The following is a 26,946-nucleotide window of genomic DNA, read 5'->3' as shown; positions in this document are numbered from 1 at the left end:
AGACGGCCTGCCCTCTGCCCGGCGACGCCCGCGCGTCCCGCGAGGCGGGAGTGGCTGCTGGAGTTTATGTCGAGCAGGCAGGAAGTGCGAGGTTGCGGTCCCGGTCCCCGGTGTCCAGGGGATGCTGGGTATTGTAGTCTTTCTCCTACAATCCTTCCGCGCTCGGCGGCCGCTTTGGAGGGGCTGCGGGGGCGGGGGAAGAAGAGGAGTGCTCCCAAGTAGCCCGGTAAGGTGGTGGGTCCCTTTGCCCAGTGGCTGCGTTCCTGTCTTTCCAACTCTGTCTGTGACTGCGACGGCTTCCGCATGTCTGGTCGCTTGTGTCGAAGGTGCTGTGACTGGCATTGGGGAAGGCCCCCAAAGGACTCCTGAAGGCGCCGCTCCATTTGGTCTGTTCCAGCCCTATAGGTTTCCAGCCACGCCCATTCTTCCTCCGGAGTGTAATGGAAATGCGTGCCACCATCCAACATTATTTTCAACTTTGCTAGGAATAACGAGTATTGAAGGCCTTCCAATCGCAGCTCTCTCTTAACTGCCAGGAAGGACGTGCGACGGCGCTGGATCTCCAGTGTATAATCCGGAAAAATAGTCACTTTACTATTTTCAACTTGATAAGGCCCATCTGTTCGTGCTTTCTGGAGCAAGAAGTCCCTGTCCCTATAATGCAGGACCCTAGCCACCACTGGGTGGGGGGGGACGCCCTGGCTGCGGCGGTTTAGCTGGTACCCTGTGCGCACGCTCCAATGTATAGAAGGGTGACAAACCCTCCGCTGCTACTACCGTGCTCAGCCAATGTTCCAAATACTGCACCATGTACACCCCCTCCACTTTTTCAGGCAGGCCCACCACGCGAATGTTAATACGCCTATTCCGACTTTCTGCATCCTCCGCACGTTTCTCCAATGCTTGTATGCGTTCCAGTGCGTCGGTCATTTTGTTTTCCAACACAGTTTGGGTCGGCGCCACCTCCTGCAGTGTAACCTCCACCCGTTTCACTCTGTCCACAAGCTTAGAGTGGTCCGCTCTCAGAAGCCCCAGCCCCATCACTATCTGTGCCATGTCTTGCTGCAGGGCAGTGCGCAAGTCCGCAATTGCCGCCAGTATTCGGTCAAACTGCTGCTGCATACCAGGATCCTGAGATGTTCCTGCTTCATCCAATTCAGCCTGGGACAGCATTTCACTGTCCAGCGGTTGGGGCCCTCCTCCTTGCTTCCCCCTCGGTTTCCCCATGCCCTGGGCCTCCGGATCGTGGTCAGGCGCAAGTGGGTTTGCCACGGTGCTCCGAACCCTTAAAGGATTATCCGTGGCCAAGTCTTCCACGAACGAACTCAGGTGCCCTGCTCGCTGGGAAAGCCCACTCGCCAACACTGATGCACCAATGTAGTGGATGTCAGCCTCCTTCGATAGTTCAGAGCCGGGGATCCCGAACAGAGCCAGGCCAATCACCACCTGGCCCCAATCAACAATTTCTCTCACTCCCACAAACGAGCCACCGTTAGAGCAGAGGAGCCACGAGTCGGATCCCCACAGGTGGTCAATGCACTGCCTCTCCACTACCTTCGGCTCCTCGCACTATGTGCTCCTCCAGTTGTTCCAGCTCAAGGTCCGCTCCTCTTGCTCCTCGACGCTACCATGGCCTCGCCCGATCATGTCCACTCCCAACTCCCCCAGTGCACAGATCCGGGCACTCGCCACTTGCCACTTGATCCTCTCCGTGGTCCGTCGTGGCCCTCCTCTATGGAGTGTTCGGCTGCCGGGGCCGGGCGCGAGTCCCTCTGACACGTGTTTCAGCAGTCCTCACAGCATGGGCCTCCACTGTCCACCAGCTCTCACCACCGCCCACGCCACAGCTTGTAGGCCGCAGCCGTCCCCTCGGTCCGGCGACTGCCTCTGCAGCCATGGGCCACAGGTCAGGCCTCACCGCGGCAGGTTTGAAGTCGCCTCCGCTCCGCAGTGCACTGCCCAGCGGCTGCTCTCCACCGCACATCTCACAGCCTCTTTGGCGCCGCCATCAGGGATCAGGGCCGCAGGGTCCGTACTCTCCTCGCACGTCTCCTTCTTTCTTCGGTCCACACTTGCGCCTGCCCTGCCGCGGCGCCGGGTGCCACAGCACACGACATCCTTGCGCTCCTCGACACACTGCCCGCCAGCCAGTCCCACGATGTACCAGCGCACCGGACCCGGCTGCGTCTCGCTCCTCCAACGGGCAGTTCCCTGCGGCCTCAATGGCAGACTTTATCGTCCCTCACCAGCACCACCTCCGTTTTAAGCTCCGTCACCTGCCAGCACTCCCAGGCCAAAAAACTGCTCAAAACTCGCGGCCTGTCTGTTGTCGGGCTGGAGCCAGGGCAGGTCCGCACTCCTAGGTTGCTCGGTGTCATCCGGCAATCCAGAGAACTGGCATAATTCAGGATTTTGCGGTGATTGAAGCGGAGCTCGGAGCTCACGCAGCCAACTCCATCAGCCTCCAATCCACGCCCCCCCCCCCTTCTGGGCACTTTGATCATATATATATATATATATTAGCTGACGAAGCTAGAGTAGCGAAACGCGTCTGTCAGGGGTGAAGGAGGGTTTTGCAATAAACATTTCTTAATCGGATTCCAGTGTTCTCGCCTTTTTTCGACTTGGACAAGTTGAAGTGTTGTGCTATATATATATTTAAACAAAGAGGCACGTCAACTCCGAACTCACAAGAATGCCAAGCACATTATTGCACAGTGCGATATGAGGCAGCTTCGCTTATTTTCCCAATTCCCGACACGCTTCAGCTCTATTTCAGATCTTTGATCACGAGGTTTGGCATAGTCTGTTTTTAAAATGACCATGTGTTATTTAAAGACTATTTGATTTAGTATGATGTGGTCTTCAAGTCCTATTCACATTAAAGAATGAGCATTTGAACATTGCTAAAACATTAGTTTGTGTTCTCAAACTGCAGCGTCTTGTTAAATCATATTCCTTTTTTTTTCCGGACACTGCAGTCAATAGATATTCAGATGATTCCAAATCTCAAATTTTACTGCCTCAAAGGTAGCGAGCATGGCATCTGCTTTACACCTACCATTTCACTTATTATAGCCAAAGTCCACAAGAATAAATAAACACGTTCCCCTTGCTTACATCCACTCACGATTATTTTAGGATTCATCCTGTCTTATCCAGTTGAAGCGAACAAGTGTAGCTCCCATTATTGAATACCACGCAAACACCTCCTCTGTTCAGGGAGCCCCAGACCCTCCTAAGGCAACTTTGACATAACAGAATGGAGATCCAGCAAATATGTCCAAGCACACACTCCTTTACCAAATAGGCAGGTTAACTCCAAACTCAAGGATTCCAGACACTTTATTACACTGTGAGATCTGCAGCATTTATGATACAGTTTCCTTGTGCGCTTGGCATTCTGCAATTATGTCCATCAGCTTGTTTAAGTGGAAATATTAGTTATAACCACCTTCTTCAGGACAACACAATTTGTGATATGGCGGAGACTTTGCAGGATAAATTGATACAATCCCCAGGGATCCGTGATTGTAACAGCCCATCTGCAGATGCTTAATAGACAAATTGATGTGTCTTAATTGTTCTCCCTTGTGGTGTTTCAATAAAAACAGGGATTCATGCTTTTGCAAAGTTGTTTATATTCAATTGAAGTTGAATATGTGTTTTCTATGTTCATATATGTTTTATATGTTCAATATGCTCAACCTGTGCTGCACAAGCCAATGAGGGGATGGTTTTGCACGTGGCTTGAGCACAGGGCCACGCTAGGCCCTGCAGTGAAAGCCCCTCACATGGCGAGAGGGCTGCACATCAGTGTTGGACAATTAGGCACAGAGAACTATTACATGTGGCATATAAACATTAAGGAAGTGTCCATACACCTGGCAGCTGACCTAATACTTAACAAGCTGTGTACCTAGTTGGTGGCCACCTAAATATCAGAGAATATTTATTATTAAGCCGGCCACTGGAGAAATGTCACTAAGAATGCCCAGTTTTCATTTCTCCAATTTCCTAACTAGAGATCCTCACTTCATTTAAAGGAATGTAAATGTTGTGTTCTAACTAGCAACCAGGAAGAATCAGAGGCAAGAACATGATGTCACTTTTCCAGCTCGTCAGTGAGAGGAGGACGGACAGACTGAGGGATTCAAATGAGAGTAAAGAAACTAGAAGACAATGAGGGGAGAGAGAATAGATAGGTGATTGCATTGGTAAGAAAATGGGGTAGAGATTGCAAGACTACGTCCAGAACAGATAGATGGAGGATAGTGGAGAGGCTGGAAAGGAGGGTGAGACTGGTGAGGGGAGCACAGAGATTGCGGAGAGAGGGGAGAGACAGGATAGACAGGTAGAGTAAGGAAACCAAAATACAGACTAGACAAGGAGAAAGAGCTGAGGCTAGGAAGGAGAAAAGACAGACTGGGGTGAATGGGAGCAGAGAGCTTAGGAGTAAAAGGGGGACAGGCTTGGGGGAAAAGAGGGCAGAATAAGGGGGAGAGGTGAGATATGGGAGAGAGTAGAGAGAATTAAACAGTCCATTTGGGGGAGATCAGAGACCTTGGGGAGAGCAGAGAAACTGGTGAGGACAGTGGAGAGACTAGGGGTGAGAAGATAAAAGGGAAGAGAGAAAAGACAGACAAGGAAAATGTGGGCTATGTGAAGTCAGAAAGGGTAGAAATGGGGGAGGGACAAGAATTGGAGAGAGAGGACAGACTGAGGAGAGCAAGGGGAAAGGAAGGGAGAGCAGATAATATAGAGGAGATCATGTATATGGTAAAATCAGAGAGAGTGGCGTGGAGACTAGTTAAGCTGAGGTAGAGTGGACAGTTGGAAACAAAAATGCTTTGTGTAGAGCCGGTTAGCTGAGGCAGGACCGGCAAAGCAGGGGGAGAGACTCTCCTTGAGAAGCCACAGTGACTACCTTCCGTTCAGGAAAGCGCTAAAAACGCACTTGTTCCCAAAAGCTGCTGTGTAAGTGAATAGTGCCACTGCTCTAGTTCAAGCGCCAGGATGCCCTCTGGGTGACAGGACTGCGCTCAATAAATACACAAAATAATAATAAATAATAATAATAATTGAAACCAGCCAGAGGGGGAAAGAAAAGACTGGAAAGGAGAGCTGACAGATGGTGAAGAGTGAAGCAAATAGAACAGAGGGGGAAAGTCTGGATGAGCATAGATTGTGAGCTGAGAGACTGCCCAGCACAGTGTAGAGACTGGGAGTAGAAGACAAGATACTAGAGGAGAGCAGACACACTGGAAAAGAGAGTGGAAAGACTAGGGGAAGCGTGTGCAAGTTGAGGTGGGAGAGGGTAAGCTAAGGGAAAGGGGGCAGGCCAGGAGAGAGAACGGACCGAATTTGGAGATTGAAGGGACTGGGACTGGGAGAGTGAAGATACTGGAAGAAAGAATAGGGAGAGTGTAGGGAGTCTGGACTGAGGTGCCGAAGTGAGCTAAAGAAGGATGATGGTATTCAACCCTGATCTATGACTGGGGGTGAGTGTCTGAAAAGTTTCAGCGCTCCGTCCATCAGCTCCTTGTGTTTGCTTTGTTCGTCCTAAGTTGGCAGGATATGCCCATGCTTGGGTCCCTGGCTCAATTTGCCACTGGATTCAAGGTAGCCTGGTTGATGAGGGGTGTTACCATGAAACCGGTCCCAGGATGCTTGTATCCGGTCAGGGAAGACCTGGCTTGGCAGTTTGGGCTGGACTGTTCCCATGAGGCAAAGGTTCAAGATTGATTTGCATTTTGCATGGTCTGAACTGAGGTGGCCATGTGAGCTAAAGAACACTGATGGATTCAACCCAGATCTGTGACTTGGGGTGAGTGAAACGTTTCAGTGCTCCATCCATCATCTCCTTGTGTTAACATTGGCTTATATCCAATTGGCATATTTAATTAACTTATAAGTCTCTAGTAAAGTGTACTACATGTGTCCAGGGCCTGTAAATTAAATGCTACCAGTGGACCTTCAGCATGGATTGTGCCACCCACTAAAGCAGCCGTTTAATTGTGTCTCAGACCTGCCATTGACTAGCCTGTGTGTGCAGTTATAACCTGCTATTTCAACCTGGCAAAAAACATTTTGCCATACCCAAACATTCCTTTTTAATATATATAAGCCACCCCTAAGGTACACCCTAGACCACCCCAAAGGCAGGGTGCAGTACATATATAAAGTAGGAAATGTACTTTTAAATTTTAAATGTCCTGTAGTGAAAACTCTTTAAATTGTTTTCTACTACACCAAGGCCTATCTCTCTCATAGTATAATATTGGAGTTACCTTATTACAATTTATAATTGTAATTTCCAAATGTGAATAGATAACCCCTACAAGTTTGGTACCTCTGGAATCACAATTAAAATCCTAACTGATCGTGAAGTCGGATTTTAAATTGCAATTCTGAAAATGACAATTTGGAAAGTTGGCATTTTCTTCTTTTTGCATTTTGGTGACTGCAGCCTATCTCTGGTCACATGACTGGGGTAGTTAGCAGGTGGGCTCTGTGTATTACTTCTAGACAGCCACACACATGGGGAGCTTAGGTGTGACTGCATGGGTCATCACTGTCCGGATGAGAGGGAGTAGCTGAACCCAGTCTCACTTACTTTGCACAGGAACAAGGTCACGTGCATGGAAAATCAGGACGAGCCACTACAAGTTTGTCTCTTCACACAGCAAGATTTGATTGCCCACGTGGACCGCCAAGGCAAAGCACCAACCTGCGATGCTTATCCTGCGATGCTCATCCTGCTCTTGGCACAAAACATACTGGCAATGAGATGGTAAACCTTCAGCAGGACTAATATGGGACTGCATCCAACCTGTGATCCATCATGCTTTATGCTTTTAGGTGCTTTTTTTATAGTTTATTCTTTAAAAATTCATAACTTCAGTTCTACTAATTGGATTTATGTTGTTTTGGTCTTGTTTTATTTATTACGTTTTGCTCTATTGTTCTAACCTGGCATGTGATCTTTTCTGTTGGGTTTTCACTGTTTTACTGTTTGAAATGTTGCACAAATACTTTATACACTGCCTCTCAGTTAAGCCGGACTGCTCTGTGCCAAGATACCAGGGGGTTCAGCACAGGTTAATTTGGGCAATGCCTGTGCCATACCGAGACTAGGATTGTGGTTGCCGCTTGACTAGTGCTCACACCCCAGTCAATCAGTAACCGAATTTCTAACAGATGTATTTAGGCAAAGTTGGATAAGTAGTGGTTTGTTTGCTTCTTGCATTGCATTTGGCCAAACAGTGCATAATCTGTACTACTAGCCAGCAGCCAAGTAAATGCTGAAGTTTATTTTCTATTTGCACAGCAGCTATCCAAATCATATACATGTTCTGCTATTCAACTACAAATTCAAAGAAACTTCACTATTCACCAGCCTGCTGGCTAAATAGCAGTCGTTAGGTACTATGTAAATGTAAATGTTGTAAATGTTTTTGAGCTTGTAAAGCGCACTGCTACCCGTACATAGGTTTCCTGGCACTGTATAATCTTGGGGAACCCGTCCTGGCTTTCCCTGTGGGATGGTCCCTTGCTGGGAGTCCCCAAGGTGGAGCCAGGCATCCCCGGAATTGGTGGGGCCGTTGTGGAGATTAGGCAAGCTAATGCCCAGAGTTGCCGAGTGGAACCCCTGATTAGAGTAAGCACCGAAGCGAGAATTATCGAGTCCGCTGACCAAGGTCCACGACCCTGCCGCGACGGGAATTGAACCCTGGTCCCGGGCCGACTTCTGCTCTCGGGCCTGCCACCTCTAACCAGTGAGCCACACTACGCCACCTATGTGAATGGCAGCCATGAAAATAGCAAATAAACTTTACTATTTGCCTGGCCTGTGGCCAAAGAAAGCATATCTGCTTTTTAGTTAGTAGCCAGGCGAATAGTAAAGTTTCTTTACTATTTGCATGCCGTCATTCAATTAGTACCTAAAGACTGCTATTTAGCTGGCAGGCGGGTGAATAGTGAAGTTTCTTTGTAATCTACATGGTTGCCAACCAAACAGCGCACAATCTCTAATATTAGCTGGCCGAGGGCCAAAAAGTACAAAGTGTTCTTTAGCTAGCGGGCATATGAATAGTAGAGCTTCTTTGCTATTTGCATGGCTGACATCAAACTAGTACCTAATGTCTGTGATTTAGCCAGAGGCCTGGTAAATATTAAAGTTGCTTTCTATCTACAGGGCTGGCGGTCAAACAATGCATAATCTCTACTTTTTAGCCAGTTCCAGACGGAAGTTCCTTTGCTGTTCGCATAGCCATAAGCTAAACCATTCATACTATGTTTTATTTAGCCAACAAACACTAGATAGTGAAGTTGCTTTGTTATTTGCACAACCACAAGACAAATCCTACATATCTGCTATTTAACCAGCGGCTTTATAAATAGTTACACTTTCTTACTATTTGAATGACCCTTAGCCAAATGCCTTTTGAAATTGTGGCTAGGTAAATAGTAAAATGTCTTTTGATATTTCCCCCATCCAGATAGTACCTAATGTATGCTATGTAGCCAGCGCCTTTAAAAAAGACGTAAGAAGTTAACTTAAAAAGCCATAGTTAAAGTGCAATTATTGGTGTGAATTAAGCAGAAACACCACTGAAATGCACAAATGATGGTTGGGTATGCAAGCCAAAATATGCACAACAGCCAGTTAAACCCATACCTTACACACAAATGCTATATTTATAACCTCACACTGATTATACCAAGAAATAACAATACTTAAAACCACAAAGTAATTAAATTACAATTCATACTCCAAGCAGTAAATAATTCTGCATTCACAGTCTTTAAGAGTATTAAGGGTACTCTCATCTTCAATCTGAGCAGCCTATGGAGAAAGGGTGAAATGCTCCTACATGTGTTTTAAATGTTTGTTAGAGAGTAGGTTGTAGACCCTCCCCCAATCAGCGTACGTAAGACATCCTTGCACTCTAGCCATGTTGTATGTTTTGTGTATGTGTGAAGACGTGTCTTTGCTCTTTCATTTGTAAATGAAACATGCACAACTCTTGCACATGCCATACCTATTCTGTCTGTGTGAGCAAGTGTGTACTGCTGCTACTGTTCTGTATATGTGTTGTAGAGGTACATCCTGCACCATTTTTCTGTGTGCGATGAATCGCTAACTGCCGCGACTTGTATCATACCTGCTCAAGTGCTTGATTTGTAATATAAGAAGTGCCAGGGCTCAAAGTTTTGCCCGTGGTTTGTAATAGCAAACAACAAGGGTGCTGTATACCTAGGCTGCACAGTTTTGATTCCATCTCGTGCATCTCCAATCCACCACCAGACACTCCCTGCTCCTTTATCTCACTCTTGCAGGCTTCTGCTTTCTCACTGTTTTTGCCTGTCTCATTCTGCTTCGTTACCCTTTTTAGGTCTCGGCTAGGCAGCGCATGCGCTGTCTCCTCGAGAGATGCTATATACAGTATAGTGGGGAAGCTCCGCCCACTTTCCACCTATCATTTTGATTGGCCGCAATTTCAAATTCTTCGTTTTGATAGGTTTTTGGGCACTTAATCCCTCCTCCTGATGGCTGTCTAGTCATTTTCTGCCTTCCAAGGCTATCGCCCCCTTTACTTCCAAAACTGTTTTGGTGCCCATCATTTCCCTGTTCCCTCCCGTAGTCCGTAACTTTTTGGAACATCACTACCCACCCCACCCCCTCCCATCTGTGCCTTTTTTCACACCCTCATTACTGTTGAAAATGCAAAAGGTCCCTCGTACATATGAGTCCTATTGCATTTTCAAAGCTTGGTTGTCGTCTGATTGGTCCATGGATTCGCACTCTTTGTCTCATGCGCGCAATGCCTTACATCAATCGGATGCGAGACAAAACAGTGGCGTAGGGCACCAGTGGCCACGGCTCAACTTCTGACGGGTTCTGCACCCAGCGCTCCAGGGCCTCGGTGTCCGGTTCCCCCAGTGACGCCTGCCCAGTCCTACCCGCCTCTCCTTGGACAAAGCCAGATTACCGAGTTGCAACAATGCTGGGCTATCCAGATCCCGAGTGCACAGCATTTATGCCGATATGGCTTTATGAAAAGGTTCAAAGAACCAGCTCTTTCCCAATCCTGCAGCCCTCCAGGACCATCCAGGTCTCGCCACTCCTGCCCCTCCGCCAGGCAAGGGCTCTGGCCTCAGCGCCTTCACCAGGGTCAACCTAAGCTCCGGCAATGCCAGGATAGTACGGGTGGACTCGCAGGGTCGACGGCGGCAGAGCTCTAAAACTTTCTCTAGCACCCCCAGTACCGCCCACCACACTGCCATGCACTGAGGATGGCAAGTCAATCAATCAATCCTTTGTAAAGCGCACTACAAACCCGCAAGGGTCTCAAGGCGCTGGCGGGGGGGTTGCTTCTGATCGAACAGCCAGGTCTTGAGTATCCTCCTGAAGGTCAGCAGGTCTTGGGTCTGTCATAGGGTCAGTGGGAGGGTGTTCTATGTCTTGGCGGCGAGGTGGGAGAAGAATCTCCCACCGGTGGTTGCTTTCGGATGCGCGGGACGGTGGCGAGTGAGTGGTCGGCGGAGCGTAGCTGGCGGTTGGGGATGTAGAAGGAGAGCTGTCTGTTGAGGTAGGCTGGGTCAGTCTTGTGGAGTTCCTTGTGTGTGTGGGTGAGGAGCTTGAAGGATATCCTCTTGTTGACGGGGAGCCAGTGCAGGTTTCTCAGGTGGGGGTGATGTGGCCGTGGCGTGGTATGTGCCACAGCTTGTGAGCCCACCAAAGTATCCTCCTAGGAACACTCCGCTGAAATATATACACTTGCCCATGGGCGGGAGCAGTACCCTCTGCACCACAAGACCTCTAGAACGCCCTGCGCGGCCAGCTCCACCGAGGGCCTAAGTCCATATGCGAGGATGACTTTCCATAAACCTGTAGACCTCTGAAGCACTTCAGCGAAAGAAGGTGAGTCACGGGCTGTGACCCTCTTTCTCTCAGTGCTTGGTCCGCAGTGTCATCACTGCGGTTGTACCTTGACGAAAAACATGCTTTTTTAGAAGGAAACTCTTCCCCCTGATTTCAGATTAATGAACTCTAGAGACATTTACACAAAAAAAAACCTGACCCCAAAGGTGAAGAGCATATCTTTAAGTAGCTAACACGGCAAACGTTTATGTAGGTCAAAAAGGGGTGATTTCACTTATGCACGAAACTTTTTCTGAAATATTATCGGTGGTTTAGCTAATGTTTTTAAATACTGTTAGCATCTACGGACTTTTTTAATGTGAATATTTGTTGTCATTTGGCTCGGTCTGAAAAAACACACGTGTATAATTGACCAGGGAGGTTAATTAACAAAGTTGAAAGACCACTTTGATTTGTAAAGTTGTTTTATTTCGTAGACGGCCCATGAGCAGGCGATCTTTTAAACCTCTGGTAATGGTATAATTTTTTTCCGTTAATCGAAAGTCAAACAACCATTCAATTTGTAAGGACTAACTGACTGTTGATCACTGGTGCTCTACAAGCGTGTTTATACAAACGTCGAGTCATGTGGCCATTGTGTGCTCTAGTAATCGACCCCACAGTGGCTCTATGTTGTAAATCCCAGAACCAGAGAAGCTGCCACAAGCGTTTGGCTTTTCGCATTCATTTTGTCTAGGTATAGTAAAACTGAAATCCTACCATGAATATGAACTTGATGTAGGCAACTGTACGTTATTTCCCCCCAGTGTAAATGTAAAATAAGCTGGCACAAAGCAACAAACAATGCAATGTGGATATTCAATATGTACCATACTCTTTATTTCTGCTGCCAGTGTATGGTAATTTCAAAGCCATATGCTGTGCACAGTTTCTAATAAATCGGTTTCTATTGACCTTAGCACACCATCAGGCCGTCAAACTGGCTTTTAATCACATGCCTGGTTTTATATATACATTGACTTCCTACTCCGCTTCTATTTGTGTCTATCAGTTGTGTAGTTAATATTTCTTGAACATTTTTCACTCAAAACGTACCAATTATAAATTCAATAAAAAACAATTCTTTGTTGGTACAAATGTGTCCAGGTGCTGTATGTAACTCTGCAGCATTATACATGGCTGGCCACCGGTAAGAGTCACACAGCTTTCTTAGTTACTTGCTGTCGTTCACTGAAGGCCATCATGAGTCAAATGTAACTATTTCCCCTGCAAGTCAATGGAGCAATCTTCTCCCCCTTAAAACATGGCTACCCTTCAGGCTTAACTCATTCCATCTACGGAAAACTTTCAGTTTTACCTCCAACTACCCATCTGAATTAATGCTTAGGCCAACCTATCCCATTTAAAGAAAGAAATACATCTGGGCGTGCTGAGACCATGTAAGAACTACAGGACACATTCCATTCTTCGATGGCTAGATAGTGTTCATTTCCCACAACACCCAATAACTCTCACTACACATATAATTGCATCTTCCAAAAAAACTCCTCTATCCTTAGCATCAATAACAAATCTGGACACAATATCAGCCCTCACCATGTCTTTGCACCAGAACACACACCACCTACTTCCGCTTAGGGACTTTTTTTTTGTTCAACTGCCTCTATTAACTGTTTCATAGAAAACAACCAGCAGAGGTCAGTAAAATACCAGAATCACTTTAGCGTTCTCTAAATTCCAGTCCATGTAAATTGTTTTCCACCAGCACCTAAAAATTATTTTATTTTTTTCAAATATTGTATTTTCAGTAATATGACCAACGAGCACCTTGCTTTTATATTAAAAGCAGAGCATTGGGCTATACCACTTCCCACTAAAAGCCAATATTTTTCTCAATGCGTTCCCATACCTGGGGTGTCACGCAGTTTGGTGCTTACATTCCCTCCATGTTAAAGAACAGTAAATGTTTCAGCACCCATGCTATGTGCTGTATATCTAAATACATATAAGGTCCCAAAGGCGAAACCGATTGCATTGCAAATGCTTGGTGTTTTTTCTCTCGCTTGCTCTGGATGAATGTCTGTTGTGGGAAAATGTGAGCCACCAAAAATGAGTGCTGGTGGGCCCCAGCTTCATCCACAAGCACCAATCAAGCACTGACCTGCTCCCTGAGTGTGAGGGAGCCAATCACAGCTTCGGATGTCCCCCGCCAGACTCCCCACAGCAGTTTCTTGTATTAGGGGCGCTTTAACTACTGCTGCTCTTGCTGTGTTGTTGTTGCACGTTAGTGCAGTTTAGAAAAATATCATTATACATCTGAAAACGAGTGGCATCATCATTACTTGGCTCTAACATCTCACACTCTGTTCACAGCCACCATCTCAGACATCTGGAAATAAGAAAGACAAACCCAAAAATTCATCATTAGAATCAGCAGTGAGTTATTTATTTTGCTGCCGGATGAACCTATGTGCTGGTAAGTCTCAACAATAATACTGTTTCAAATCTTTCACTTGCTGTTTACATATTTATCATGTTTGCCCCAGTAATAACTGTACATACGCAATGCCTCTTGCTGCATAACTGTAATGAGATTAAGCATGAGCGCAAAATCCGCTCCGATCGCGGATTTTGCGGATTTTCGGTAAATCCGCGATCCGCGAACTCTCGCGGATTTACCGAGAATCCGCAATCCGCGATCGGAGCGGATTTTGCGGTCAAAAGTTCAAGCCTGCATAATTTACGATGGCGCCGGCAAGCTGCCAGCGCCATCCTCAAATGGTTACTTAATTAGCTTCGACAGGAAGCTCTAATAGATAAGATACAGCAGGGGCTCGAGCGCCTGCTTTATTTTAACAGTTGGAGCTTCCTGTTGAAGCTAATTAAGTAACTATTGCAGGATGGCGCTGGCAGCTTGCCGGCGCCATCGTAAATTATTTCAAGGTGGTGTCTTCTTGAGTAAATATGAAGGGCAGGGTTCATTCGGGCACGACGGTCCTGGCACAAAAAAATAAACCTCAACAGGAAACACTTGTAGATATCAATAAAGCATGTGCCCTAGTTGAAGCTTTAATTCAGTGACTCATTGATCAGCCCAAAAATTAATCTGCTGATCGGTCTCTGCCCTTTTATACACACAAGAGGCATGCTCGCATGGCCCGTCCGTTTGGCCCCGCCCACACACTCGAGGTGTGCACCGTCTTCCCGCCATTTACCCACTATGATGGACATTTCACTAAAGGGACCCCTGCGCACTTCGGCACGATTGCATAGTAACACACACTTGGTCGCTGGCACTAGTTGAAGCGCAAATGTAGTGACGCATTCATCAGCCCAAAAAAAATCGTGAGCGTTGGGAGGCTGGGCAGATGTGCCTTCTTCCCAAATATCCCATCGATGCTGCTCTGATCGGTCTCTGACCTTTTAGACACACAAGAGGCATGTGCGCTCGCGTGGAAGCCCCGTCCGTTTGGCCCCGCCCACACACTCGAGGAAGCCCCGCCCCCAATCCGCAAATCCGCTGAATCCGCTAAATAGGCGGATTTTGCGGATCCACGATCCGTGGATCCGCTAAATCCGCGAATCGTGGATCCGCAAAATCCGCCCATGCTTAAATGAGATGTTTCAAAGTCAAGTATTGATTATGGACATATTGCGCCTGTCCATTAAGAACTAAAATACAACCTCAACTGGCAATAGTAGGTGCACATCTAATAACTAAACGGGTGTGGGAATAGCAGGAAATTCATTTAAATACGATCCGTGGACCATGGCATAGGGAAAAGTATATGAAACTGATGCTACCTGTGCAAGAAACCATACTGACTGTTAGCTCTGCAGAAAGTGCTGCAAGGCCCATGCGGTATTCCTGAATTCACACTAACAGTGTACACAAAGATAAGCAAGGTCATGTTACAGGTACTAGATATGAAGATAAAAGGGATGATGAGGTCGCATTGCTTTGTAGGGGGGTGGAGCTGACGTACCATATATCCCTCAACAATAAGTTGCCATTATTTTGCATACCCCGTAACTCCCTTGGAAACCATTTAGGAGGGACTTTTGAGGGGGCTTGCAACGTTCATCAGAGCCCCTCCCCCTTCTTCTGAATCGAAGCTGGGGGGGTCACAAGTGCAGACATTGTGAGTGTGCCTGGAGCCATGCTGTCTGTATTTTTCCATACACACCCTGTACCCCAGCTGTTGGGATAGGAATCACCCCAGCATGGTATACAGGCATGTTCCACTGACCTGAGTGCCCAAATGCATGTGCACCTGACTTTCATTTTGGCTCTAGTGTCGTACAAATATAAGCGTGTGCACAGAGACATAGGACTATCAAAGGTGCTGGACCTGTCACTTTAAGGGGTGATAAAGTGTGCACTTATATCGAAAAGAGGAATACTGTCCCTGTCCTGGGCAGAGCACGCAAAGTGATGGCCGCAGCATGCTCTGTTTATTGAAACTGATAATGTGGCCAGACTCTATTTTCTGTGTTACCTAGAGTGTGGCCTACACACCCTTTTTGTTCAAAGTTCCGCTATCATGTGTATGCCCAGAACCTTTTTTTGGAATCTAGTGTGTCTGGTTTGCAAGCGCATACAACATATGCAGTTGTGTGGCTCTGTGTTTGAGTGAGCCGGAGTATTGAAGCTAGTGGGATCCTATTTGCCCCTGTCTTAACATGACCCAAGATGGAGGATGAGGACTGCTTACTGAGACAAAGGAAGTGTATTGTCTGCATTTCTTTGACTTGTAGTGCAGATCTGAATAAAGTGTGGGGGATGGAGTAAAGGCTATCTTTAGAAATTCCATCAGGACATTTGTTACCCAGGGTATGTAGACCGTTTCTTCCTGCGCACTGGCATTTGGTTGACTGTAGGGATTGGGTTGGGACTTCATTTTCTATTTTGCTAGGTGAGGACATTTCTAAATCAGGCATACATTTTTTCCATTCCTGATTGCTACTTCAGAGATGCAGAGAACAACCAGCTGCAGAAACCTCACACTTCCATGTCTTGAGATACTCAAGTCTGGAGACAGCCCCTCTGCTACGTACCTTGAGAAGCACCACTCTTGCACAGTGGATTTGACTGGAGAACAGGCTGAGAAGGAGACTTAAAGTGAACAACCTCAAAACAGTTCTGAATTTTCAGACAGTGGATCCACATACCTGTCTAGAAAGGAGTATAAAAAGGGGGACCCAAACCACCCAGCTTTGTTCCAGATACAAGTCTTTCATGACCAAGGAAGAGAGCGCTTCTTACTGTGCTCAATGAATTCTGTGTGATCGGGGCAGGTGCCTGCTTGTCGGACAGTTTCCAGTGTTAACGTGGCATCAGCTGCAGCCTACATCTTCTGATGTATGAGTTAATGATCTTCCCGAGTGGCAAGAAGCCTGCCAACTGACAGAGGGAAGGAGTCTGTCTAACCCTGCAGCATTTCAAACAGTCCAGGATGGGAGAGGACCAGCATTTCCCAAATACTGAGGGGCATTCAGAGAAGGGTGACTATCTGAGGGCACGTTAGAAGCAACTCACCCTCCAGAGGTTTTCAGTCACTTCCAAATGGTCCCTGGCTGGACCCACCTCAATTGCAAATTTGTCAAAATATAAATATAAATGAAAAGTATATACATAGAAAACGCAGAGGACCAGCAATAGAACCTGCAGAAAGTTGTTCACTAGACAGTTACTGAACGTTAGGACATTGTACTTTCAGACAAACATACTATTACTTTGATCAATTAAAAGTATATATATAAAAAGTGTATATGATCAAGCAGATCTACATCCAGCTAAGCATTAAGCTGCATACAATTACAGAGCAACAGGTATGCATTAGCCTTTTCCTTGCTCATCAGGAGCAGATCCAGTTGGCATAACCACTAATGCAGGCAGATGCAGCCTTGAAAGCAGTCGCAGCCCCAATTGCGACCTTAGGCACAGATACTTTTGCTTGTGTTGACTACCTCATCCATTGTTATTCTTCTATTATAAAGCACTCTGATACTCTCGTGGGTCACGTTCGCGCTATATAAAACTCTATAAAATAAATAAATAAATACCTGCTGCACCACCACGAGTAGGATCGGAAAAAACTTTGAGGATGCATTAGACTTGCTAGGGAAATACAGATAGATGAGTGTTTGATAGGCCTGTCAGGATGATGTTGGCTTAGTTCATTCTAGATAGAACAAGAACTTGGTTGGTCATTCAAATGTCTGTAGCAGAGATGTAGCTCTTGACGCCTTTTTAGGACCTTCAGCTGATACCAAACACTGTTAGCTGTCTGATTTACAGTCATGTGTAAAAGTAAATTGCTATTGAGTACGAACCCCAAGGACTTCAGGTTTCAAGGACTCCAGGTTTGGGTGAGAATCAGGGGTTGCATTCATAGCTCCAATGAGAATTGCCATAACATGACTGCATGATTTGGGGAGTTGAGACGAAGAAGAGAAATAAAGTCATTTTGGGGTTTAGTAGGAAATCATATTAAGAAATCCAGAAGTGGAGGATACTCAGGACGTGGGAGAGCCTACGGATAGCATCTTCAAAGGGAACTCTTAAGTAAACGTGTCAGTCTAATGCATATAGTGAGCATAAAACCTGCACCTTTTAAATTCAGTTAATTGAATCAAGTGACCGTTTAGGAGTTGTGGATTTCAAGGGATATCTTGTAGGAGTTCCACGGTGATGACCAGGGCACATATTCTCTAGTGTAGAATGTGGTAATATTGTCTCCCCTTTACATCCCATATAGCAGATACACTATCCTGTGACTGAAAATAAATGTTATTTTATGCTGCAAGGATCTGAAAGGTGCTAAATTCCCCTCAGGAGAGGTATCCAGGTGCACTAGACCTCTGTAGAGAGAAAAAGGAAATAGAAAGGAATGGCTGTGGTGATGTTAGAACACTGGTCGAGTGAACGCCGACTGGGCTCCCATTATCGCTAAAAAACACGAAGGGGACGACGGATCCTTCACGGAAGGAGTTAGTCTAAAGATATAAATTAGAATATGGCTATATAAATAGTAGCCATTTTCACTCTTTTTAACATATACAACCAGCACGAAAGAACTAGAATAAAATGTACATGTCTGTGCTGTTTGTGTGTATATATATGTGAATGTATGTATATATATATATATATATATATATATATATATATATATATATATTACCTACTGGCGGTCGCCAGTAGGTATATATAGTTAGGATTTTTTCTCTATGGGATTTTTGAAAATTCTATGTCTAATAACTTTGGCGTTTGTGGACGGAATTGGCTGAAATTTTCAGGAAAATGGCACATTTTGTTTCTGAGCAGCCCTTGAAAATTTGGGGGGGGTTTGTCAAGGGGGGGCCGAGAAAAAAGGGGGGTCCCAAAACGTGTTTTTAACATTGAGTTTTCCATAGGGCGGTTGGCCTCACTTTTAGCCCGAACGGCTGAATGGATTTGCACGAAACTTGGCAAAATTGTAGGGACTGGTAGCCCGATGTGCCTTTTGTAGGTCTCAATATATGTGCTCCAGTGGATTTTGAGAAATTAACGTTTAAAAAAAGATATATATCTGTAACAGCGGACCGGGCAGCGTCCCAGGACGCGTACTTTTCGCGCAACGGAGCTTTGTGAAGCGAAGCTGATTGGTTCTCTGGCGTCTGTCAACATTCCAAAAAGTCCGTAGGATCGAGAGACAAGAGGAGGCCAAAACAAAGGGGGAAATAACCATAAGGGGGCATAGTAGATCCTCGCTGACCCCCTAGGTTTGATGTGGAGGTTTTAAAAGGGCCCCGCGGGGCAAAAAAAATAATAATAATAATAATCGAACGGCTGAATGGATTTGCACGAAACTTGGCAAAATATTAGGGACTGGTAGCCCGATGTGCCTTTGCTAGGTCTCAATATATGTGCTCCAGTGGATTTTGAGAAATTAACGTTCCAAAAAAGATATATATCTGTAACAGCGCTCCGCTTCGCGTAACGGAGGTTTGCGAAGCTGATTGGTCATTCTGTCACTGGGCTATAGTTGGGCTACATCTGGCTGATATTTGGGCTACATTTGTTTCTTTGTGTGTCTGGCGGCCATCTTTGGGCTACATTGGGCTTCATTGGGCTACATTGGGCTACATTTGGGCTCCAACATATATATAGGCCAATGTAGCCCAATATATATTTTTCAAAGTTAATTTTCGTAAAAACCACTGGAGCATATATCTTGAGACATAGCAAAGGCACATCGGGCTACCAGTCTCTACAATTTTGCCAAGTTTCGTGGAAATCCATTCAGCCGTTCGAGCTAAAAGTGAGTCCAACCGCCCTATGGAAATGAAGGAAATGAATGGGTAATTTGTAATTAGCAAATAGCTAATCGCAAACTAGGAATGGTAAAGAATCGCTATTTATTCCTTAAAGTTCGCTATTTAGGAAATGCAAAAAACTTTGATGATACATATGGCGGTTCATCTCTAACAAGATAAGAAGCATAGGGATACATTTATGATGACTGGCGCATCACCAGGGATGTGTTAGTCATTCTGTGCCGCTGTTCCGTCACCTATGGTGTGCTGCATTTACAATGCGGCGCATCATGGGGCAAAAACAGCACAGATGCGTGATGTATCTGTGCCGTAAAGGTGGCGCATTGCTGGAGTTGTATCGCAAGTGTGATGAAGCTCCAGCAAGGGTCGGGGGTGCCCCTGTCGCAGGGTTTCTGTTCTCACACAGAACTGTGGACAGAGGATTGGAACCTCGGCGAATTAGGGTGTCCCAAAACTCACGTTAGTAATCAAAAACTCCTTAGCAAGCTAGGTACAGTGTCACATTGGATATAACAAACTCTCAATGTTTAGACAATCCAGAATATGAACTTATAGTACCTCAGGATACGTGGAACTCGTGAACAGTCGGTCGTTATATATTTCTTAGAAACCAGAACATGGAGTTAAGAAGAACACATGTGTATTTGAAATGTTTATTTACTAATGCCGTCTTCTCAGGCGTAGTATCTTAGATAATACAAGTACACATATTATCAGTAGCAAAATTACCAGCATAGTTACTAGTACATAAAAAGCGAATGGTGATAGTATGTTAACATGCTGTAAATGAATAAGAGTTAGCAACACTTATAAGCAGCCGCGGGCCGTGGAGGGAGTTACGGTTAGGCACGGAGGCGGGGAGGGGGAGAAGCAGGGTGGAGAATACAAGTACACATATTATCAGTAGCAAAATTACCAGCATAGTTACTAGTACATAAAAAGCGAATGGTGACAGTATGTTAACATGCTGTAAATGAATAAGAGTTAGCAACACTTGTAAGCAGCCGCGGGCCGTGGAGGGAGTTACGGTGGGGCAGGGAGGCGGGGAGGGGGAGGGGCAGGGTAGAGAGGGCTCCACCCTGCTTCTCCCCCTCACCGCCTCCCTGCCTCACCGTAACTCCCGCCACGGCCCGCGGCTGCTTATATCTCACCCTCCCTAATACACATATTATATTATTTGCTAAGAAGGTCTCTTTGTGTTGGTTTAGGGCGTGCCCATACTTTAGTGTCTTAGATTTGAAGGAATCACATCAGCATACACCAGCTCTCTCTTCATGTGAACCGCATCAACTGTTGTGTTTGTGTGTTCGGCAAAGCAATATAAAACCCGCCTCATGCCCAGAATTGGCAGAAGTTGCACTTATGTTATGAGTATGAAGTCGTGGAGATCAGACCTCATAACAATTCTGTATCGTGTTGTTCTTGAAACTTTAGCACTCGCTGTACAGATATAGTTTAACAAGCAAAGCAGATAGTAGAGCAATAACATATTATTCTCATGTAAACCACGATGAACTACTAGGTGGAAAGCTAAAGCAACAACTAAGTGTCGTGTGCAGAAGTTGCAAAAAAGGAAAAATGGCGTTTAAACCGGTAATGAGCCCATGCTAACTTAACACGGTGTAAAGATATCCAGGACCTAGATGACACCTCCCCATGATCCGGAAACGAACTGAATAAGATAATAGAAGTGCCATCTCATGAGAGCAGATTGCAAGTTTATATGTGGACGGTCCGCAAGGTAAAGCATTAAAAACTAGGAAAATTTAATGCTAAAGAAAAATAAAACAGCCAAGTACTTTATCGAGTCTTAAGCCAATAGGCAAGGTAAATAATAAAAACTTGACAAATAAGTCAATGAATTGTCAATGAAATGCTAGTACTCAGCATATCAAACATGAAAAAGGTCTATGACATAACTGTGTATGCAAAATAAGCTGCAACAGCCTCCAATAGGAAGTCACCGTCTTCATCCGAAAACAGTTCAGCCATCCAATTTAAAAGCGGAAAAGAACATACGTGCTCTCCCAGCACCGGATCCTCTATCACCATCAGAGGACAGCTCGGTGGGTTTTCAAGAAAGCTCTGTTCCAAGAAAGACTGTGCTGCCGCCAGTAAATTCCAGGGACCAATTAGTCCATGCATCAATGCCACCGCCATAATCCTTTCGCCAGGACAAACCAACTCGTGAGTAATGATAGGAGTCATCAGCTGATTAAAGTCGACGTCAGGAGAAACCGGTCCGCAGAGACACAAATCAATGGCCCAATCGAAATCACAGGTCAGGCAGTGAAATACAGGCTGGACACAGGTGAAGTAGGAGAATCGAAAAGATAATCCATATGCCGTGCTTAATATCGCCAACGGCATTGTGCCATAATATTCTAGCATGCGATTGCGGAACAGTGTCAGCAGCTGCAGGGCGGGAGCTTGCACAGGAGGGACATCCATATTTAAAAATGTAAAAAAGCACAAGAGCGTCCGCTGGTAATGCAAGTAAAAATGCCAATCCACGAAGCAGAGTGGAGAAAATAGAATGAAAGAAAGCAGGGATGACTCCAAAGATTTTCTCAAATGAAGTCACGAGACCACTGGTAACAACTTTAAAAAAGTGCGCCAGGGCCTTTGTGGAGGATGCGTTAAAGATAGTCCGAACCATCTTGCTGAAATTGAAAGGCAAATCTGAATTGAAAAGGGTCTGCACCTCTGTACGGGTGTTCGCTATGTGAAGCACGAAAGTTTCACGGGCCGAACTCAAGGCCACCTCTCTCTGAGACAAAAGAGCTCTTATTCTTGCCATGCCGTTGAAATCTCTCCCAAGGTTGGTATTTGTGGCCAGATTGAAAACTCCCTATGTTCATGTGTGGGAGGAAATAGAACATTTCTGCAGCAAATAACCCGTTCACTTACTGTTACGATAAAAGGAATACTTTTAATTAACTCAGAACAATCTTCATTATTGAGCATCAAATAACTACCATTTTCCAACAACTTGAACGTGGGGATGATAGCAGGAACTGGCGTGCCTTGCAACACGCAAGCCATATTTGGTCGGTGTTTGTTGCATGAACCGTGTAACTGTATGTGCCTACACATTAGTGAATGATCTGGCGTCTCAGTGCATTCCTCTCCATTCAGATAAACTTCTTGATCATCTTTGAAACATCTGTATGTGTATGGAAGCGACCAGACCTCATGAAGAAAAGCACTACCTAAAGGTTCATAACGACCTATTGGTATATATTTCATACAATTTGAAAACTTATATAAAGCAAAAGGCAGCGTTATTAAACCGTGGATAAGGCACGTTGCCAAAAAACCCGCAATCCTCTGCTGATGATGTCACTGAGCATGTCATGAATGATGTAATATGTGACATCATCAGCAGTGGATTACGGGTAATAGTATCTCTAGTTTACTCCCCTATAGCTGTCTTTCTTTTAACATAAGTGTCTGTTTCCTTCCCTTATACTTACTGTTTTTGGTTCGCTTCCGGTTCGCGTACCGGCGAGCGAACTGGGAAGCGAACTAAGAGAAATAGAGGTTGGCACAGTTCCAAATATTGTACCAATTTTTTAATAACGGGGAGGTAGTTCTGAAAAGAACTTTTTTTTTATTGTTTTTGTTGTTTTATATTTTTTTTATTATTTTTCAGAACATTTTTTTACTTTTTTTGAATTTTTCTGAACAGTTTTATATTTTTGGGGGTTTTTCTTGGAGGGGGCAATGAAAACGATTCATTGTAAAGGGCTCAACAGGAGCAACAAAACAAAAAAAAAGTATTTATTATTTTGGGCGTTTCGTACAAACTTGCATATGATAGTCAATAGCTCTGTTGATCAGAGTGATGCTTCTTTCTCCGTAGCAAATGAATCCATCGCAAAATACGCAGATGTGTTTTACTTCACCAAATCTCATTTGTATATTTGGCACCATCTCCCTGCCCTCTGGTCCCGTTACTTCCGGTACAACAGATCTTCTGGCCATAATAGGGAGATTATCTAGGTCGTTCCGAAACTGTGCAGCACTGTAGTTGTTAGGATGCCACCTAGTCATATGGCGATGCATTGTGTAGTTTCCGAAACTGTATTTTTTCTCGGTTCCTCTGGACAGTCTATCTTGACATATAAGGCAAGTTACGTATCTTGCATTTACTTTTTTCTGACCTTTGGGAATTTTAAAAAATTGCCAAATGAAGTTTTCTTTCCGGTGAGACGTCCTGGGTTCCTCAGGCAAAAACTGCCTCTCTTCCTGCTCTTCCTCGTCTTCCTCTTCTTCCTCTTCTTGCTGAATTATAACTTGAGCAGGTGGTCCACTCTTCCTTGGATGTGGTGGAGGTGGTGGGGAAGCACCAGCTGAAGCTACTAAAGAAGCCATTGCTCAGTGATCACAAAGGGTCTTTCTCTCACAATGATGAAAGTCAGAGTGAGGAAAGAAGGAGGGATTTTCATCATTTGGGAAAAACAAGAGTTCTCAACCAATGAAAAGTGTTCATTTTAGATTATATGACCTAGTCTTACATCATTAGGAAACCAAAAGTGAAATGAACCAATGAAAAGTGTTATTACCAAGTCACATGACTTGCTGTGTTTACGTTAAGCGCTTTGCAGGGCCTCCCGGTTTGCTTCCAGAAACCTGCGCTTTGCGACTCGCTTCGCGTACCAGTTCGCTAACGTAGCACGTCATATGACGTATCACGCGACAACGTGAAACGTCATGCGGACGGGAGGCGTCACGATGTTGTTTTCTAACGCGGCACTTGCGGTAAAGAAACGTTTACCGGCTCGCGGTCTATTTCGCGGCATCAAGGTCAGCTAACGGGAAGCTTCCCGATTCGCGAAGCGGGAACGAAGAAAAAAAAATATTTAAAAAAAAAATTATTCATAAACATATAAAATATATTTTTGGATTTAAAGAAGAATACATTTTACAGCTACAGATATTAGCTGTTAAAAAACCAATGAAATTCACTGAAAAAACCATAGGTTATAGACCATATATAGTTAGGAATTAGCATTTACAAAACCTTGAAAATTCACTGAAAAAACCATAGGTTATAGACCATATATAGTTAGGAATTAGCATTTAGAAAACCTTATTTTACTCACACAAAACCATTGAAATTCCATATATAGTTAGTTGCACTAACTATATATCGCGCACCCGCAATCCACTGCTGATGATGTCACATATTACATCATTCATGACATGGTCAGTGACATCACTGATGACATCACTGATGACATCTCAAATGACATCACTGATGACATCACTGATGACATCTCAAATGACATCACTGATGACATCATGACACACCAATACCAGTTACTACATACACACTCACTGATTCCTACGTCTACACACACATTCACTCATTCACCCATACAATTACTCATACATACAGTCACTTATTATTACAACACTATCATATGCACTCATACACCTATGCAGACAGTCACACACTGCCACTCATCCATGGAGTTACTCACACACCAAGTCAGTCCTGTAAAGAATCAATCACACTTCCATTTCTTCATCTATACAGTTAAACACAGAACACCATACTTCAGTGACATCACTGATGACATCACTAATGACATCTGAAATGACATCACTGATGACATCTCAAATGACATCACTGATGACAACATGACACACCAATACCAGTTACTACATACGCACTCACTGATTCCTACGTCTACACACACATTCACTCATTCACCCATACAATTACTCATACATACAGTCAGTTATTATTAGAACACTATCATATGCACTCATACACCTAGTCAGTCCTGTGAAGAATCAATCACACTTCGATTTCCTCATCTATAGTTAAACACAGAACACCATACTTTTCACACATATACTAACACATACTTACTCTCTTATACAATCACTGATACAAGTACACATTGATATGCACAGAGTCACACACCTCCCAGCCAGCCACACACACACTGTCTTCCATACATCCAGTCATTCTTCAATATGTAAAACGTATTTAAACTTTACAAAAACACACAGACACTAGATGATGTCATCAGTGATGTCATTTGAGATGTCATCAGTGATGTCATCAGTGATGTCACTGACCATGTCATGAATGATGTAATATGTGACATCATCAGCAGTGGATTGCGGGTGCGCGATATATAGTTAGTGCAACTAACTATATATGGAATTTCAATGGTTTTGTGTGAGTAAAATAAGGTTTTCTAAATGCTAATTCCTAACTATATATGGTCTATAACCTATGGTTTTTTCAGTGAATATATATATATATATATACATATATACACATATATATATTCACTGAAAAAACCATAGGTTATAGACCATATATAGTTAGGAATTAGCATTTACAAAACCTTGAAAATTCACTGAAAAAACCATAGGTTATAGACCATATATAGTTAGGAATTAGCATTTACAAAACCTTGAAAATTCACTGAAAAAACCATAGGTTATAGACCATATATAGTTAGGAATTAGCATTTAAAACCATTGAAATTCCATATATAGTTAGTAGTACTAACTATATATCGCGCACCCGCAATCCACTGCTGATCATGTCACATATTACATCATTCATGACATGGTCAGTGACATCACTGATGACATCACTGATGACATCACTGATGACATCTCAAATGACATCACTGATGACATCACTGATGACAACAACCAGTGACTGTGTATTTCTGTAAAGTTAAAATATGTCTTACATATTGAAGAATGAGTGGATGTAGAAGTGTCTGGATGAAGGATTTAGTAGGTGCATGACTGACTGTATGAGTGAGTGGTTAAATGTGTCTCACTGAGTGCATGGGTTAGTGACTGAACTGTGTTAATTTGTGCATCATTATATTTGTTGTTCTGTAAACTGCTGCATGTGTTGATCAGTAGCTATATGAGTAAGTATATGGGTTATTGATTGGTTGCTCAAGTATTTGTATGGGAAACTGAGTGTGTGTGTGGGTGGCTGGGAGGTGTATGACTGCATAGATGTGTGAGCAGTTGATTCACTAGATGTATGGGTTCAAAAGTGCATGTGGAAACAGCTGTATGGGTGGTTGACTGTGTGCATCAGTGCATTGGTGAGTGAATGGATATCTCAGTGCTACATGTCAAATTAAGTACATATGTAAAACATAGTACATGTGAGAGTTGGCATATATAAATAACTGTGCATAAGAGCCAGTGAATGTGTGAGTGACTGTATGGATGATTGTGAACTTCTATCAGGGATTGTAAAAGAGAGTAAATATGTGTTAGTATATGTTTGAATAAGTAAGGTGTGTATAACTGTATAGTTGAGGAAATGGAGGTGTAATTGATTCTTTGTATGACTGACTAGGTGTGTAAGTAACTCCATGGATGAGTGACAGTCTGTGAGTGTCTGTTTACACTGAGTGTATCTAAGGTTATATTAGAGTCTGAAGAGGTTCATCGTATTATCACATGAATGATGTCATCAGTGATGTGATCAGTAATGTCAAATGAGATGTCATCAGTGATGTCATCAGTGATGTCATTTGAGATGTCATCAGTGATGTCATCAGTGATGTCACTGACCATGTCATGAATGATGTAATATGTGACATGATCAGCAGTGGATTGCGGGTGCGCGATATATAGTTAGTACTACTAACTATATATGGAATTTCAATGGTTTTAAATGCTAATTCCTAACTATATATGGTCTATAACCTATGGTTTTTTCAGTGAATATATAT

Source organism: Lissotriton helveticus, chromosome 10 (genome assembly GCF_964261635.1).
Source record: "Lissotriton helveticus chromosome 10, aLisHel1.1, whole genome shotgun sequence".
NCBI classification, from domain to species: domain Eukaryota; kingdom Metazoa; phylum Chordata; class Amphibia; order Caudata; family Salamandridae; genus Lissotriton; species Lissotriton helveticus.
The sequence above is the reverse complement of the archived record's forward strand: the minus strand, read 5'-3'. Positions refer to the sequence as shown.